Source organism: Moschus berezovskii, chromosome 28 (assembly GCF_049115385.1).
Source record: "Moschus berezovskii isolate FMDL1 chromosome 28, NW_MosBer_1.0, whole genome shotgun sequence".
In the NCBI taxonomy this organism is placed as follows: domain Eukaryota; kingdom Metazoa; phylum Chordata; class Mammalia; order Artiodactyla; family Moschidae; genus Moschus; species Moschus berezovskii.
Window position 1 is genome coordinate 26,485,838 of NC_142487.1, and position 18,812 is coordinate 26,504,649.

Below are 18,812 nucleotides of genomic sequence, written 5' to 3' on the forward strand. Positions count from 1 at the left end.
AAAGAGGTGTGTGTGTCTCTGAGGCTGCTCCTGAGTAGGGGTGTGTGTGTCTGTGTCTTTGTGGGGTGCTGGTCCCTCATGCATGTCTGTCCATTTGGCAAAATGCAAGTCTGGTTTGGCTGTCTAGCATTAATTTGGGGAAAGTTGAAACACACAGTTTAGCACTTGAGTAGTAATACTGATTAGGCTTGGCTGGTTTTGATTTAGATGACTCAAAGATTTAAAAACAAAAATTCTTTTCCTGCTAATGTTGGGCAGTAGGTCACCGTTGCCCTCTGTGGGTGTTTCAGATTTAGCTGTCCCTTCTTGGGTTACACACTGCCTTGGTTTCGGGTCGTTGAGGATGGGAGATTTCTGTTCTGCCTCTGTTGTGCTGCCTAGAAGACCTTGCTCGGCTGCTTTTCTGCAGGAGGACAGTTAAGTGAAGGATGCTCATTATTAAATCCTGTGTGTGCGTGCCAAGTCGCTCAGTCGTGTCTAACTCTGTGCAACCCCTATGGACTGTAGCCCACCAGGCTTCGCTGTGCATGGGATTCTGCAGGCAAAAATACTGCAGTGGGTTGCCATGCCCTCCTCCAGGGGATCATGCCAATCCGGGGATCGAACCTATTGTTTGATGCACCAGGAAGCCCTCAGAAGTGTAACTGACCTCTTGGAACTGCAAGATTTGATTAAACTTTGTTTTAAATAAGCCCCAGAGACGTCTCACTCTGAAAGCGTCCAGCATCCAGTAAGCTTGGGCAATGCTTCCAGCTTGGACATTGGATCCCCATGATGAAGTTTCATGCTAGATATTCATGCAGCACTTAAAAGTTCAGAGAAGCCTTGGGAGAAGAAAGATGTGTGTGTGATTAATCCAGCACTTCCCAAATGCCTACACTGTAGAATCCCTGCTTCCCCTATTTGGTGGGAAATCGTGTAAGGGCAGCGTTCCTGCGTGACCATTCTTCCAAGCTCTTGCTTGTCTTTGGTGAAATTAGTGTGAGTGCAGGCGGACCTCGTGAGACGTACAGGGAGCTTCCTTCTCCTTTTACTGTAACGTGGAGCCTGACAGCTCGATTCCCTTCGTTCTCCGTGTGTGTGTTCTCTGTTTCCTCCCTACTCCAGGAAGAGAACTTTACTTCTAAAAGTCAGTAGACATGCCGTGAACGATCACCCTGGGGGAGGCTCTTAGTCATGTCTTACAGATGAAAGCCCTGCATTTCATAAATCTCAAAATGCCTCAGGTGAGTTTGGTGTCCGGTGAGACAAGGCTGTGGCCTCATTTCGGAATCCGGACCAGCTGTGATCAGCCCCTGGGCAGCCCTTGGGAGAGGAAGGGGCGGGGTGCTGGGGGGGCCGGCGCCCTCTGCAGGCCGGGGGACGCCCACGGGGGCAGGTCTGCGGGTTTGTCTTTTTAAATTTTGTCTGTTTGGCTGTGCCAGGTCTTGGTGGCACGCAGGGTCTTCAGTGTTCCCTGCAGCACGTGGGAGCTGGTTCCCCGACCGGCGATCGAACCCAGGCCCCCTGCACTGCGAGCACAGAGCCTCAGCCACTGCACCAGGGAAGTCCCCAGCCGGTTTATTGTGATCTTAGGAGGGTTAGGTCTGGCTCGGAGAACAGGTGACAAGGGGAAAGTCCGTTCACGGAGAGCAGGGCTTTTCAGCCTCGGCACTAGCGACTTTGAGGGCCGGGCCGCTCTTCGCTGGGGGCTGTCCCGTGCAGTATAGGATGCTTAGCGTCTCTGGCCGCTTACTCCCTACCCTGCTGGATGCCGGGAGCACCCCTTGCCATACTTGAGGTTGTGCCAGCCAGAAATGTCTCTGGACATTGCTAAATTTCTGCAGCCGTGGAGGAGGAGCAAAATCACCCCCGCTGAGAACCACCAACTCAGAACCTTGTCACGAGGACAATGCTTTGAAACTTGGGTAGTAAAGGTTCCAAAAGAAAGATTTCCAGCGCGTGTGGCTGGACTGTAACTTCCTGGAAAAGAGCGAGGTTCTGTCAGCTCCCAGAGCTCCCCTTCATGTTTTCTGAGGCTGCGATTCCCAAAAATGTTTGCCAATAGTTTTAAGTTTAGTATTTGAAAAAGTTTCTGGTTAAAATGAGTACAAAACAGCAAAAAGCAAAGCGGCTGGTTTGATGGGAGCATTTCAGGGGCAAACTTCTATAGTGGATGTAGGATTTTTGTACAAAAATCTAGAAGGTTTATTCAGGTGACAAAGGAAAAGTACTTTGAGGTTCTCCTGTCTGTAGTCAAATTACCACCTCTGATGTAGAAAATCCATAGTTTGCTTCAAGCTGGAATTACAGAGATGTTACTGAAAAGTGTGGCTATATATATAAAACGCCAAATGAATGCTTCGAAAGCCTTCCTGAGTTTTTCTCTTAAACGCGGGGATCCTTTGTTTTTAGACATGGGTATGTATGTGATTTCTTAGTTTTGAAATACTGAAATCCACCAAACCTGAATATTTTATATCCAACCTAATAGCGAAGAAATTTAGGCTTTTTTTCCCCCTTGCTTTCTCATCACTGAAACTCTTTGAATAACTCACTCTGAGCAGAGGCTGTAATGAGTTTTCCTGAAGTTTATTAAGGGTGATGGATTTAGCCCAGACCCTTTCAGTGTTTTCATAAACTCATTGACATATTAGTAAATGCTGGCACAGGGGCCTTTTAGTTGAAAGAATGTGGTACATCCAGTGGGAAACAGAGCTCTTGCAAAAGGACCTTTGACAGAATTGCCAAGGTTGGTGATGCTGACTGCCCTTGAGTTCATAAGAAATTTAAACTTTCATCTACTTCCCCGTAGATAGGTGATCTTGAAAGTGCTTAGGTGGATGAACTTTGAAAAACATTGCGTCCCTACCTTCCATCCCCTGCCCTTTCTGGACTCAAGCATCAGATATTTAGTGTGAATCCTAAGCCTTTCTGTGAATTTTCCATATCTATAAATTTTGTATATTTATGTATAAATGTATAAAATGTAGTATGCATGTTTTACATATCATGTAAAATGCAATACGCTTATTTTTTTCTTTTTAGTTTTAATGTAGTTTATATGTTGTTTGAGGACCCGATTTCCCCCTCCACTAAAAAGAGTGTGCTGTCGACAGTGTGAATACACGTCACACTATTTTTAAGAAAGCTTGATTTCTTTATGGCTGTGCTGGGTCTCTGTTCCTGCGCGCGGTCTTTCTCTAGTTGCGGAGAGCGCTCTTCCGGTTTCCTCGGCTTTTGTTGGAGAGTCCGGGCTCTGTGGTGAGTGAAGGGCTTAGTGACTGGCTCGTGGACTTAGCTGCCCTGTGACATGTGGGATCTTCCCAGACCAGGTATTGAACCGGCGTCTCCTGCCTTGCAAGACGGATTCTTAACCACTGGACCCCCAGAGAAGCCCTGCTTAACGCTGTTGAACTGTACATTTCAAAATGTCTAAGATGGTAGACTTCACATTATGTGTGTTGCACCGCAATTTAAAAAAAAAGAGGTATCACTTCCTGCTGATGGACGTTTCCATGTTTTCCAGTGTTTTGCTATATTTACGAATAACTCTGCCCCAGACGTTTTCATGCAGACGCCCCTCGCTTGGGAGGATTTATTCCTTTGGCTTAGAACCTGGTGCCCATACCTTGAAATCGGTGACTTGTCTTCCAGGTACAGCAGCTAGGATTCTTGCCCGTGCTTTTCTTGGGAGTGACTAAGGAAAGAGCAGGTTTTCCCTCTGGATTTTAAACACTTCTTGGTTTGTGAGAGAACCTCATGGTGTGTAATCTCAGCAGAAGGTTTTCTTTCATTCAGTTTTGGGGGTGTTCAGGCAAGCACTTGCCCTGAGCGCCTGTTTACTTTGCACCAGATAGCTGCAAAGATGGTCAGCCCAGGAGATGAGCTGGTGCCCAGAGGCATTCCTGGAGGAGAAATGAAGGCCAGGCCTCAGAAAGGCCAGATGACCGACTTCTGATAAGCGGGTTTGGTCAGCCGGTTAGGCAGCTTACTCCTGCACACTGTGGTCTGGGCAGACCTGAGCCGGCTCTTCTGAACCAGCGCTTGGTATCTGGTCAGCCCTGACTTCTGCCTTCAGGTTTTTCCCCCCCGGAGAGCCATCATTTTGAAATGCTAACCTGAAGCAGCCCTACTCTTTAAATATACATTCTGCTTTCTAAAGAAAAACACGGGGGCAGGTATTTTTGGAAGCTTTGTATATTCAGTAAGTAGATATTCCCACCCTTCGAGAACCTTATTAGCACTCACGGCAAGTCAGCACAGTTCTATTTTTGACTCTCAGGCAAGGGAAAGAAAACATTGGTCATGTGGATTGACGGGAGTTGCTTAATTTGGGTACAGTCTGAGGCAGGTTCAGTCACGGGGAGACCCAGCACCCTCCCCAACACAAAGTCTCCCTCGCCGTGTGTCCAGGAGGTGAGCTGGTGCCAAAGAGGGACGTGGACCAGTCCCCCTGTCCCCTCCCCCCGGCGCTCAGCAAAGCCCATGAGGCTCTGCAGGGCCCCAGGCCCGAGCACGCAGCAGCCTCGGCCCCGGAGACGTGCTGGTCGTGGGGAGACTGTCCATTCCCAGATCCCAGGACCACGCGGAGCCAGGGTGAGCGGTGGTTCCTCCCACTTCCTGAGGAAGTGACCGAGGGCCCTGGTGAAGGCGGTTTTCTCCAGGAGTCCCCCTGGGAGGAGGGACAGGACATGCAAATTGACCCTCCTCTGAGGGAGCAGGGGCTTTGAAAGGAAAGGAGCCCTCTGTGGTCGACCTTTTTGTCCGTTTCCTTTGATCTTCTCACGCATCGCTTTCAGAAATTATTTCCTCACTGCTCTGCCCTTCTGGTTGCCTTTCCGTGGCTGTCCTATCCCCGGCTGACGGAACACGGAGAGAGACGGACCCTGACTTCCACAGAGGGTTTTCAGGACTGAGGCTCTGAGTGATGAGACCGCAAATGCATTTTAAAGGAATACAGTCGCTTGAATAATAAAACGCCATCTTCATAGGCTATTTAATTTTCTGCAGCCAGACCCAGCCAGACCCAGTCCCCAGATAAAATTCCTGGGGACTCATTAATAAAGGAAGATGTGGCAAATGGGGGCCTTTTGAACCATTTTAGCAAACTGCAAATGAAGTCAAATATTAAATCAGTTGACTCCTTGTGAAAGGAGAGAACCACTTGTAAGGTATCCTGTCATGGCTTAATATCACTTATTTTCTAATTTTGTGTATATGAAATAGGATATCTTCATCTTGAGTTTTTTTTCCTTTTTCGATGGTTATCTGATTCAGACTTTTCCCTTCTCTCTTCGTCTTTAGCCTGTCGTGAACCGTATTTGCTTTCCTTGATGTTTGCTTCCTTCTTCCCAAGCACTTAGATAGCACTTAGAGCTGAAAGCTGTGAACAGAGGTGGAGGCGAATCAACGCCTGGGCTCCCTGTGTCCAGGCGGGTGTCATGCAGAAAGAAGGGTAAATGTCAGGGTGGACGTTCCATCCAGCGAGCTGTGTCTTTCTTTTACCTTTTCCCCATATTGCTTTTATTTTCATATCTATTTTTAAATTTTTTCTGTAAAATGCAGTGTTTGAGAACAAAATCTCATAAACTTGTACGTTTAACCTGAAAGGGCATTTCCCCAGACTGGAGCCGGCGCTTCAGGAAATCAGCTCCCAAGTAAAATGCAGCGCCCTCCTCAGTGCCACACAATTGTCACCAGAGCTTATCCAGACATGCCTGTGCCTTGGGCTTCCACATTCTTCCCTGTGATTTTTCACCAGAAGGGTGGTCATTACCTCTTTTTAATGACTTCTGGTTGTTTATTTTTGACCTTTAACCGTACCTGGTAATCTGCTTGCTAAAATCTGCAGACTCTGAATTAACATAAAGGAATTCCTCTCCCCCTCTCCTTGTCTCTTGAGAACTTTAACGTGTCCTCCGTCCTTTGAATATTCCCGCAGCCCCCGTCCTGACTGCTCGTGCACACGTCCTGTGCCCTCGCCCTGCGTCTGTCTCTCAGTTCAGCCCTTTTTTCTCCTCCTCCTCTTTCCTCCGTTTTCCTGGGACCTCTCCCTCCTCGTATGTAAACAGCTCCTTCTTTCCTTTTTAGAGGGGCCTGGGACCTTTGTACTTACGGATATTTTAAAAATCACCAGATAGAACGGGATTATGCTCTGTAAGTGGGGCTCTAAAGTTCTCTCACAGTTTGAGTTTGCTCTGTGTTTTGCATGTGCCTTTAAGACTTTTTACTTAAAATAGGAGTTTGTCTGTGCCAGGTTTGACCAAAGGCACCTTAGAGAGTTGACCAGCTGCCTCCTTCTGTCTTTCTGACCAGCCCTTTTTGTTGTCCTCCGTACCACCTTCTGTCTCATGCTGGCATGATAGGATTTTAGTGCCAGCTTGTGCCAGCTTGCCCTCTCTCCTGAGGCTCGGTGAACTCCTTGGTTCCTACTTTCCTGGTCTTGGGAAAAGGAGTTGACTGCTTGGAGATTTCCTTCAGGCTAAGATCCTTTAGGAAAGTGAAAGTAAAAGGTTACTAAAATATCAGGCACACGTGTAAATATGGGTGCTTATCCCTGGATCAGGAAGATCCCCTGGAGAAGGGCATGGCAACCCACTCCAGTACTCTTGCCTGGGGAATTTCATGGACAGAGGAGCCTTGTGGTCTACAGTCCATGAGGTCACAAAGAGTCGAACATGACAGCTTTATGACTAAACTAGACTGTCTGTGGGCAAGCCTAGGTTACCGTGAAGTCAAGGGTAATCTCTTTGATGGAATGACAGAAATTGTTCTTTGAGACATGGTGAACATAAAGATTATGGTTTAAGGGCATGAGTAGATTATTTTAATGTCTCCATCTCCCTTGTCTTTTACTTTCTCACATGAGTTAATGTTATCTTTAGAATGTTAAAGCAAATGGGTGAAACTCAGCACTGTATATCTTAAAGGTTATTTTTTGAAGTGTTCTTATTTTGGCAAGAATTCTTGAAGAAAGGTTTCTTTTGCAGTTCCTTGCTTTGGCAAAATCTTTTTGGAATAGATCAAAGTCTATATTTAACAGGGTACCCTTGAACAGATGTATGCGTAGAATTAGCATGGATGTATGTCTGTGATATGATGGAAACATGTATAGACGTGGGAAGATGTCTGATACATTGTCGAATGTAAAAAAAAAGCCTATTTTGTTAAATTTATATATGTGTATTTATATATTTATGGTTATGTGTGCATTTAGAAGTCTGTATCTCAAATGTTATTAGTGATCCAGTGGGTCTCCTGGAGACTTTTACTTTCGCTTGCTTATACTTTTTTTTTTTTAAGAGTATTGGCATACACTACTATGATAAGAAAAATGTTTTAAAACCCCAGGAATGAGAGAGAGGCATTTTAAGTAAATGACAGCCTGTTGGATGAATAAAGCTCTTTCAAAGATGCTACCTGAGCATTCGATTTAAGAGTGATTCTAACAAAGCCGTAATGATGTTCACATAGAGATTGTGAACCTCAGAGGTTGTGTTGGCTGGAGGGTCCCTGAGTTGGGGGTAAAAGAGACAGGAAGTAGGATGCTATTTGTGTGTTAGTCTGTCAGTCGCGTCCAACTCTTTGCGACCCCATGGACGATAGCCCGCCAGGCTCCTCTGTCCATGGGATTCTCCAGGCAAGAATCCTGGAGTGGGTTGCCACGCCCTCCTCCAGGGGATCTTCCTGACCCAGGGGTTGAATCCAGGTCTCCTGCATTGCAGGCAGGTTCTTTACTGTCTGAGCCACTGGGGAAGCCCTCGGATGCTGTTGCTGCAGCAGAAATCATGCAAAGGGACCCAATGTTCTGCTGCTGCTGGATGAAATGATGGGGTTCTTGCCGCATCGTTTCTGTAGTGTTCGTTACATAGAAAGTCTTAAGGAATGCTTGTCAGTGAGGCGAACGTGATAACCACTACACTACGGAAACTTAGGAATGCTTGTCAGTAAACTGAGAGCAAATGGGTTATTCCCGGCTATTGAATCAGCAATTTCTAATTCTGTACTTCAAAGGAAAAAAAAGAATAATTAGAAATTTCTCATTACTCTTAGACATTAGTGCTTCTTTTCCCACTGTGGAGTAAGCTAACAGCTTTCAGAAACCAAGTAGTTAGGAAGCTGTATACAATTTTACACGTTGACACATACATGCATTTTTACATATGTATACATTGCATACGTGGACCGAAGCATGTGTGGCTTCATGTCTTAGAACTGCTTGCAGACCTAGCTGACCTGTGAGATGGTTGGCTTCAGTCCTGTTTGTGTTGAAAGGGCTCGGCCTGTGCATCTCCTGTGTGGAGGGAAGGCAGAGAGAGCAGTGATTGTGCGGGGCAGGATGGTGGTGCTGTTTCAGCCTGACGTGGGCCAGCTGCGAAAGACTGCGGAATGCCCTCATCCTTTGGGAAAGCCATCGGGTCGTCGACGGGATCTGATGTGGCTTTGTCCCTGTCCTGTGTTTCCGGGCGGTGGTGCGATAGGAGATCCATTCCTCTGGCTCCAGATTCAGGCCGCTTGGAGGGGGAGGTGGTGGTCAGGGCCCTCTGCTGCCTGTACCTTAGCGGGTCCCTGTCCTCTGCTTGCTTTCTCTCCATCGTTTGTCTTCTCTGTGAGCGCTTCTTGCAGAGAAGCCTAAATACGGGATTTTTTTCATTGTGGAAAGCCTTCTGTTTAGGAAGCGCTTAAACAATAAGATAAATGAAAATAATATTCTCATTAATCAAATATGATAGACCATGGCTCGTGCTGGGTATTAATTTGCGAGGCTGTGAGACTGTTGACCTCTTTACTCTTCCCGAAGGAGTTAACTACTCATTTGCCTTTCCTGCAGTTTGGATCCGCCCTCGACTCACTGTGTTGTCAGGTACTTCTTGACACGTTATGATCAGAACTAGCCTATCGATATTTTTCTAGGTATTTTGGCAGTTTTATATAGGTTAATGTTGTGGCCCCACCTGGAATATTTTAGATGTTAATATACATTAAAGTTTGGGTGGGGAAGCTTTGGAATCAGAAGAGGTGCATTGTGGGACTTGGAGAAGACAGTGTCCCACGAGAAAGGCCAAGAGAAATGGTACCCGGACTTTCTCCTTCTTGTCTAACATCCCTGTGGCTCGGGACCCAGTGAGCAGAGGCTCTAACTGGGCTCTTCTGCGTAAATTGTCACGAGATTTTGACCCAGGTTGGCTTGTCACTCTTGGATTGTCAGACAGGTTGTGCCAGTCACTGCTGGCACAGAGTCTACACAGAGTAGGTGTATTCTGGATGCCTGGCCGTCTCTGCTTTGTGTGTGTTTGCGGGGGTGGGGGTGGGTGGGCGGGTTCTGCTTGTTGCCTGCAAGCGAATAGACTCATTTCTTTAACCTGGTATTTCGAGAAGGCGGGGCTTCCCTGGTGGCTCAGACAGTAAAGAATCCACATGCAATGCAGGATTCCTGGGTTGCATCCTTGGATGGGGAAGGTCCCTTGGAGAAGGGAATGACAACCCAGTCCAGTATTCTTGCCTGGAGAATTCCATGGGAAGAGGAACCTGGCAGGCTGCAGTCCATGGAGTTCCAAAGCGTCAGACGCAACTGAACGACTAACACTTTAATTTCGTCCCAGAAGGCAAGGAGCACTGCTAAGATGTTCTTCAAGGAGAAAAGGGTCCGGCGGTCAGATGAGTTAGGTAAACATGTCACACACCAACCCTTCTTGGTGATTGAGAATGCACGTCACTCTGTTAAGAGATCTTAAAGGAGGTGGGAATAAAGATTCAGGGGTGTTTGGTGGTAAAGAAACCACCTTCCCTCCTAGTGTCTGTAAGGAAAACACATTTTGGGCATCAGTGATGTTGGGGCTGCCTCTGACCAGCTCAGCAGCTTGTCAGGGGCACCTCTTCTCAATCCCCTCCCCCTCCCCCCTTCCAGGGATGTCATGTCGGTACCTGGAAGTGTACCATGGTGGGAGCATTTATATCACAGAAATGGATAAACAGTAAAGATCAGGACTCCGCAAGTCTCAGACTGCTGGTTGTGAGAGGTTACGAGGGCTCTGCTGATATCAGCCAGTTTCCCCAAAGATGCCACAAAAGAGAACCAGACATTGGAATATTTATTGTAACATGTCCTCCCTGTTCAGTGCAGCAGGGTTTTGTTTTTTTTTTTAATTGTGGTGAAATATACATAACATGAAAAGAAGTAAAAGTGTTAGTGGCTTAGTCATGTCTGACTCTTTGTGACTCAATGGACTGTAGCCTGCCAGGCTCCTCTGTTGAATTCCCCAGACAAGAATACTGGAGTGGGTAGCCATTCCCTTCTCCAGGGGATCTTCCCGAGACCCAGAGATTGAACCTGGGTCTCCCACATTGCAGGCATATTCTTTACCATCTGAACCACCAGGGAAGCCCATATATAACATAAGAGCGCATCACCCCCACAAAAACTCTGGATCAGCTAAACAATAGCCCTCCCTTTCCCTCTTTCTCCAGCCTGTGGTAACCTCTGTTCTGTCTTCTATCTCTGAATCTACCTATTCTAGGCCCCTTAGATCGGTGGAAAGAAAGGATAGCAGTTCTTTTTTTTTCCTGGCGTGTTTGCAGTGACCCAGTGGAGGCACTCCTGGTGTCTGGGGGGAAGCAGAGTTGCAGCTCATGCCTGGGACGTCCTGGGTCATATGCATCTTGATGTTCCTCCCCCTGCACAGTTGTTGGTCTTATATATGAATCTCTTACTCGAAACCACCTTAAATCCTTTTTTTGTTGTTGTTTGGTCGCTAAGTCTGTGTCCAACTCTGCGACCCCGTGGACTGCAGCATGCCAAGCTTCCCTGTCCTTCACTATCTCCTGGAGTTTGCTCAAACTCATGTTTGAACAGTTGAGTTGGTGATGCCATCCAACCGTCTCAAGTAAAACAGCACATGCTGTGTGTAAATGTTGAGGAGACCAATAAAGTGGACAGATTGGAGTAGGCTGGGATCAGTCAGTTAGAGGTATCTTCAGGAGGCTTTGAACAGGAAGAAGCTAGAGTCGGCTGAGAAATAGAGCATACGAAGGTGAACCAGCAAAAGAACAAGCTGGGAGGCAAGGTCTCAGCCCTGTGTGACCTTCCACTTTAAAACGGGCAGCCTGGCTAGCGAGAGACATAAAAGGCTATACAGACTGCATTCTTCAAAGGGCCATGGTTCTGCTATGGGGTCAAGTCTTAGGTTGTAAGCCTTTTTCTCTCCTCTTTCTGTCATCTCTCCCCCACCCCCACCCCAGGACTTGGACGGGAACACAAAAAATTCTCTGGGTTGGAATCTCTCTCTGATACTGGTTCTGGTCTAAGGGGCGATTGTTACTCACATTTGATTACGTGTGCTCCTAGGTTTGGTAAGTTTGATGGGACACTTCAGCCAGTTCTGAATTAAGCAGTTTTGTAAACAGCATATGGATCGTCTACAGGTAGTTCTCTCCCTTTTTTTCCCTTCCCTTTATTTTCAGCTCTCACTGAGTAAGAGCCCTCTAAACGGAGGGTGGGAGAGAAAAATACATTAAAAATGCTTTCTGAATATTCATGGCACCTAATTTTTCAATCAGAAATGTCTCTTTGGGGGACTTCCCCGTCAGTCCAGTGGTTAAGACTGTCCGTGCTTCCAGCGCTGGGTGCAAGTTCGGTCCCTGGTCAGGGAACTAAGATCTTGTGTGCCGAGTGATGCAACCAAAAATGAGAGAGAAAAAAAGGAGATGACTGTTTTGGGGTTTTCAGCTCTGTGACATTTTGGGACAGATCATAGGATTTGCTGTATTTCACTGTAAACAATTTTGAGACCACACCGAGTGTGGTAACACACTAAGGGTTACAGTCCATGAACTGTTTCTGTTTTATGACAGGTTGGCCTTTCCATTTAGGCAAAACCCGGAGCACGCGTGGTGCATTTTTGGAGGAATGAGTCTTGGGGAGCAGAGTGATTTTTGTGTTGTTTACATTGAGGCAGGAGATGTGAAGTTAAGATGGTTAACGATTCCTAACAATTTAAATTTTTTGTCGAAGTGATACATGTACACACAGATGAAAAAAAAAACCAGTACTTTTCAGCCCTCATCCCTGTAGGCAGTTAATTTCAACTCTTTGATGTGTTCTTTTGTTGTTAACTCTCTCATTGCCGAATAATACACTCATGCTGCTAAATTTGGAGTTCTTCATTTTAAAGAGTACCTTCTGGCTGGCTGTTCTGGTCGGGATTGTGAGGCTGGGCCCTGGAGGCAGAAGGTGGTCCTCCGCCATGGACCCTTCTCTAACTGTCTTGTCCTTGACTGCATGCTTAAACGTTCTTTGTCCCAAACATGAAACAGGAACAGTAATAATAATAATATTGGCCCACAGGCCTGCCCTTAATGTTGCAGGGTCTGGGGCAGAGACCGCAAATGGAGCCCAGACAGCTAAATATTTAAAAGGCGTAATGAAATATTCAGGAGAGATATTTAAATATTTAAAAGGTATATACCATATGCCTAAATATTTAAAAGCTTTTAAGTCAGGCCACTGCTCAGGCCTGGCCCCTGTTTCACTCAGGGCCTGGAAGCCCGTTCCTCCGGTCTCCCCCTCAAGACAGGGGGTCTGGAGACATCCTCACCCTTGGACCGGCCCCTTGAGCCGAGAGACGGCAGGAGTGTGAGGGCCGCCGCCTGGACGCTGGTCCCGGGCCGCTCACCAGCTGTGGCCGGGCCTCCTCACAGGAGCAGCTGGCCTGTGGGTGGGCTCCCCTAACCGGGGTCGTTGTCGGGAGCTTTTTTTCTGACTTAAGCCTTTCCAGGCCGTTGTAAGCTCCAAGCCTGCACCTTCTGTGCTGGGGTGGGGGCGTGCGGGGTGGCAGAGGCGTTGCCACCCGGGGCAGGGACCCGCTCACCCGCCCCGCACCCGCCCCATCTGTCTCCCTCTTGTAATTCCCGCTCCTCTCAGCCAGTTTGCAAAGTTAAAGACAAAAACCAAACACCACCACAGAAACAAAACTTCCCTATGAGACTGAAAAGGGAGAAAAAAAAAAGGCTCCTGTGTTCAGATACATACGTCGTGTAAAGCGTGGGTCCTGGGCAGCGCCTCCTCTGGTCTGCAGGCAGGGTGCCCGGTGCCGCTGGCGGGTGTGGGGGTCCAGGGGCCGAAGCGCCCACTGCCACCTGGGGCCCAGGGGCTCCCACGCTGTGCTTGGTCTTGAATTTCGAGTGTTCTGTCAGTTGGCTGGGGTGAGGGCGTTTTTTCCCTAGGAGGTGCTGGGCCGCCAGAGGGTAGAGACTCGCCCGATTTAGGAAAAACAACAACAAAAATGCCCCGATAGACAATGGAACACACTTCTAGAGAAGAGTAGTCGTCATTTATTTGAAATTGAGATTTATCTGGCAGCTCTGTGAGGGCCCTTTCAGCCTGAGATTTGGCTCCTTCAGTCTTGGGAGCTATTCCTGTATTTTTTCTTTGATAATGGTGTCTCTGTGTTTTCTCTTTATGAAACACTCTTATGAGATGTTGGACCGAGTGGATTGAACTTTGAATTTTAGTGCCTTTTCTCTCCTGCTGTCCAGATCTCTTTTCTAGTTCTGCTTTCGGATTTCTCAGACTTTCTTTTTTAAACCTGTTTTATCTTTTATTTCCATTATTAATATTTTTTCTTTCTGAACATTTCTTCTTGTCCTTCGGGGGCTGCGTCTCCGCGACTTCCGGTTTTCCTCCTCGGGATGGCGTTTGTGTCCATAGGTGCGTTTTTCCACGCTCTGAGGCCTTTCTGTCGTCATCTTGCTCTTCTGTTCGTTTACCGTGGTCTTTCTTGGGTGGGAGGCTCTTCCACAGGTCTGCTGGTGATTAAGGACGAACTTGACCAGCTGATTGGAGGCCAGGCCCACACAGACCTGTCCTCATCCTCGGCTTCTCTGTGGTCAGTTCTGGAGCTGGACTCCACGGACGGGTCTCACAAGTCATGTCCAACTCTCTGTGACCCCATGGGCTGTAGTCCACCAGGCTCCTCTGTCCATGGGATTCTCCAGGCAAGAAGACTGGAGAGGGTTGTCATGCCCTCCTCCAGGGGAATCTTCCCGCCCCAGGGATGGAACCCAGGACTCCTGCATTGCAGGCGGATTCTTTCCCGTGCAAACCACCAGGGAAACCTGCGCCACGGTGGAGATGCTGAATCTTGAGCCCCCGTGGCTCTGGTTAAGCCAGAGAGTGTTCCTCCCATCCTCCTCAGCTGCCCCAGCCGGCAGAGCGTCAGGGCACCAGCAAGGGCACTGCGTGTGGACTTCAGCCACTGGCTGTTTCCAGCCTCCCCCTTCCTTCCATGGCTGGTGTCTCCTTCTCTGATTCCAGGCCTAAGCTTTGACGTTCCCTGGGGCTGACTGGCCGCCTTCTCCACGGCCGCACTCTGCAAGGCCTTGGAGGGTCGCTGCATGACCACTGCCCTCCTCCTTCTGTCAGATCGTGCTCGTGTCTTTCGTTGACTTCCGCTCCGTTCTCGTGGCCCTGTCCTGTGGGTGTCTAATACGTGTCTTTGGTAACAACTTGATTTAGATGCAGTTCTCATGCTGTACAGTTCACCCATTAGATACAGTTCAGGGGTTTTTGGTCTTTTCACAAGAGCTGTGTAACCATCTCCACAGTCAGTTGTGGGACCTTTCCATCACCTGAAAAAGAAGCCCTGTCTGTTGGTGGGAATCTGAATTGGTGCAGCTACTGTGGAAAACAGCATGGTGGTTCCTTAAAAAACTAAAGATGGAGTTACCATGTCATCCAGCAATCCCACTCCTGGGCATGTGTCTGCAGAAAACGAATTCAAAAACACGCCTACCCCAGTGTCCATCGCGGCGTCATTTATACTAGAGAGGACGTGGGAGCAACCTGAGTGTCCACTGACGGATGAATGGGTGGACAACATGACCATCCAGCTCAGTCGCTCAGTCGAGACCGACTCCGCGACCCCGTGAACCACAGCGCGCCAGGCCTCCCTGTCCATCACCAGCTCCTGGACTCCACCCAAACCCATGTCCATCGAGTCGGTGATGCCATCCAGCCCTCTCATCCTCCGTCGTCGCCATCTCCTCCTGCCCCCAATCCCTCCCAGCATCAGGGTCTTTTCCAGTGAGTCAACTCTTCGCATTGGGTGGCCAAATATAGGAGTTTCAGCTTTAGCATCAGTCCTTCCAATGAAAACTCAGGACTGATCTCCTTTAGGATGGACTGGTTGGATCTCCTTGCAGTCCAAGGGACTCTCAAGAGTCTTCTCCAGCACCACAGTTCAAAAGCATATTACTCAGCCATAGAATGAAATAATGCCATTTGCAGCAACATGGATGGACCTGGAGATTATCATACTAAGTGAAGCTAAGTCAGAAAGAGAAAGACAAATGCCCTATGATATCCCTTACATGCAGAATCTCATGTACAATACAGATGAACTTATTTACAAAACAGAAACAGACTCACAGACATAGAAAACAAGCTAGTGGTTATCACAGGAGAAGACAAGGGGAAGGAATAAATTAAGTGTTCAGGATTAGCAGATGCAAACTGCTGTATAAGAAACAAACAACAAGGTCCTACTGTATATTCAGTGTCGTATAATAACCTGTAATGAAAAAGAATATACATACATACGTAGACTGAGTCACTTTGCTGGACAGAAGGAAGTAACATTGTAAACGAACTATTATTACACTATTAACTAACACAACTATCATTATACTAATTACACAACTGTTGTAACTGTTGGCGAGCCCAGCACTGTGAATTAACTAAGCAGAGTAAAATGGGGCAGGAGAAAAAGTGCCTCTTATCTGTCACTTCCTAGCTCTCCCAATTACCCAGCCCTCAGCCACCACAAATCTGCTTTTTGTCTTCATACATTTGCTATTTTTATCTTTTTAAAAACACTTTTAATGTCATCTTTGTAGGATTTCAGGAGGCAAAGGGAACGAAACCGATGAATTCAGTCAACATTCTTCCTTGGGAAGTTCTTGCCACGTATAAGACATTAAAATATAAAAACACACTGCTGTTTCTCTACTTCTGCGTTCTGAGGATTGACTGAAGTACCCTTTGACAGAATTTCCTTTGTATTTTCTGTCTCTTCTCCTGCCTTTTTTTTTGTTTTTAATTAAATCCCCTTTTGACCCAAACCTCGAATCTCTTGGAAGGCGCAGTTGCCAGCCCAGATGAGCGGCCTCCGCGTTCTCTTTCTTCTGGAGCCCTCCCGTGTCTGAAGAGCAGTTGTGTGGGGCCGTTGACTTGCAGCTGGAAGGGCGGCCTCCGAGTCCGGGCGCTGAGCTCGTGAAAATGGGTGTCCCTTTCAGCCCCCGAGCAGCGCTCGCCCTCCTGCGTTCAGTGGCCAGGCGGCGCCTGCTCTGGGCGGTTGTGGAAAGTGGACGTGTGGACTCTGAGCCACGGAGGTGGAGGCCGGGCTGCTGACCTCTGAACGGTCACGGGCGCGCGCCTTCAGGGTTGACAGCGGAGCTGCCGCCGGGGGGCCCCGTCCCCCTTTCTCCTGGACTCCCGAGACGCCTCCGGAAGGCTCTGTGCCTCCCTCCCTCTTTGCCCAAAGAAAGGGAACTCTGCTCTCCAGAGCCCGAGGTGCCTCCGAGGTGGCTGCCTCCGCCACGTGGGGGGCACACAGCTCACTCTGGCTTTGGCCTTTCTCCAAGCCTGGTCGCCCTGCTTCTCCCTAGCTGCTGTCAGGTCCTGCCTGGTGGCTGTGGGTTTAGGACTCGGACCCTCCTCAAGGATGGGGGCTCCCGGCGTGGGGGGTGCTGCCGGCCTCCCCGCGCGGCTCTCGTCCTCAGCCCGCTGGGGGCCTGCTGAGCCGGGCCCTGCGCACTGTCAGCTGGCGGGTGAACATGCTGCGGAGCTGTGGCTGGGCCAGGGTCAGGCCGGGAGTGGGTGATTGCAGCTTGTTGTTCAGTCACGCAGCCGTGTCCGACTCTCTGTGACCCATGGACTGCAGCCCGCCAGGCTCCTCTGTCCGTGGGATTCTCCAGGCAAGAATACTGGGGTGGGTTGCCTTTCCCTTCTCCAGGGGGTCTTCCTTACCTAGGGATCAAACCCGGGTCTCCTGCATTGCAACTGAATTCCATGCTGCTGAGCCCCTTGGGATCGCAGCTAGTCCATGGTTATCCTTGACTGGGAGGTCAGAGCTTCAAAATTAAGAGAAGGAGTCATAGGAGGGTCAGAGACGTATTGAGGTATTTTGCTTTGTGAGCTGAAAGTTTGCTGCCCTTGAAGAGGAAACTGTGCATTCCTTGCAGCGTATGAACTCCAAGTGACCCACCAATGGCTGATCCCTAGAGCAGGACTTGAAGGCACATGTATTCCAGGAAAGGGGCCAACATTTTGAAATGAAATGAGATATAGTAAGGAGCCTTCTCTCTGAACGGCTCCCAGCATTGCCCCTCTTCCTCCTTTTTCTCCAAACCATCATCACCTCAGAACTACTTCACTTTCTTCTCAAGAACATTTCTACGTTTTTCCTTTTTCCCCTCCTTACTTTGTTTTCTATTCTAACAAATAGACAAAGAGAGGAAGAAAATAACATTAATGCCTGTGTGTTTGGTACTTTTTTCATACATGTTGTTTACTATGGTAGTCTTCAGTTCAGTTCAGTTCAGTCGCTCAGTCGTGTCCGACTCTCCGCGACCCCATGAATCACAGCACGCCAGGCCTCCCTGTCCATCACCAACTCCCGGAGTTCACTCAAACTCATGTCCACAGAGTCGGTGATGCCATCCAGCCATCTCATTCTCCGTCGTCCCCTTCTCCTCCCGCCCCCAACCTTTCCCAGCATCAGAGTCTTTTCCAGTGAGTCAACTCGTCACATGAGGTGGCCAAAGTATTGTAGTTTCAGCTTTAGCATCAGTCCCTCCAATGAACATCCAGGATCGATCTCCTTTAGAATGGACTGGTTGGATCTCCTTGCAGTCCAAGGGACTCTCAAGAGTCTTCTCCAACACCACAGTTCAAAAGCATCGATTCTTCAGTGATCAGCTTTCTTCGCAGTCCAACTCTCACATCCATACATGACCACGGGAAAAACCATTGCCTTGACTAGATGGACCTTTGTTGGCAAAGTAATGTCTCTGCTTTTTAATATACTATCAAGGTTGGTCATAACTTTTTAAAGATGAAATTGAGGGTCTTCTTTCAGAAGAACCTGAGAAAAGGGTTTTTCATCTTTGTCTAATGAAGGGGTGTATGTGTGTGAGAGAGAGAGATTCTGGATTAAGAAATGGCATGAGCCTAGGAGGAAAGATGTGTGTGTGTCCCCCGTACTTGCAGACCTGCAGGAGGAGAGTGGTTAGGCTTTGCCTGGGTCAGCTCTTTGGTATCAGACCAAGGAATTTGGACTTCATGTGGAAGGTGACGCGAGGATTTTTAATAGAGGGAAGCGATTCATATGATTCTGCGGGAGACTTGGGGGTTTGATCCCTGGGTCAGGAAGGGATCAACTGCATTGCAGGCAGATTCTTTACCAACTGAGCCACCAGGGAATGTCGTTTTAGAAAGATTAATCTGGCAGTTCTGAACCAGAGCATGGAGAGCAGCGTGTTGTGTTTTTCTGGGTATGAGATGGTGTGGCCCAGAGAGAGGAGTGACAGAGATCATGATGGGTGTAACGTTGCCGAGGGGAACATACAGGACTTGGTGAGAGAGAAGAAATTCACGTAAAGAGGAAGCACGTATGTTTCAGTTGGTACATTTTACGATACGTGTATTTTATCAGAATATTTTAAAAATGAAGTGTGTACCTTGCTTTGTTTTCCTGTCTGCGGCTTGTTAATTACATTGGTTTGGTGATATGTATGGATTTTAGTATTTGGTTAGGAAATTATACAGCATATAG

The 18,812-nt window shown here is 48.1% G+C and overlaps 1 protein-coding gene across 11 annotated transcripts in view; it reads left to right on the plus strand.

Moving 5' to 3' along the window:
• Nucleotides 1-18,812, plus strand: part of ZNF532 (zinc finger protein 532) — a 109,363-nt gene that overhangs the window by 14,936 nt on the left and 75,615 nt on the right. The window contains exon 1 of one of the 11 annotated variants that reach the window (XM_055417458.2): nucleotides 1,580-4,578. The exons of the other annotated variants lie outside the window; for them this stretch is intronic. The gene's annotated coding sequence lies outside the window, so the exon portion shown is untranslated. Of the gene's footprint in view, nucleotides 1-1,579; nucleotides 4,579-18,812 lie in introns of those variants that run through there. 11 annotated transcript variants of the gene reach the window in all.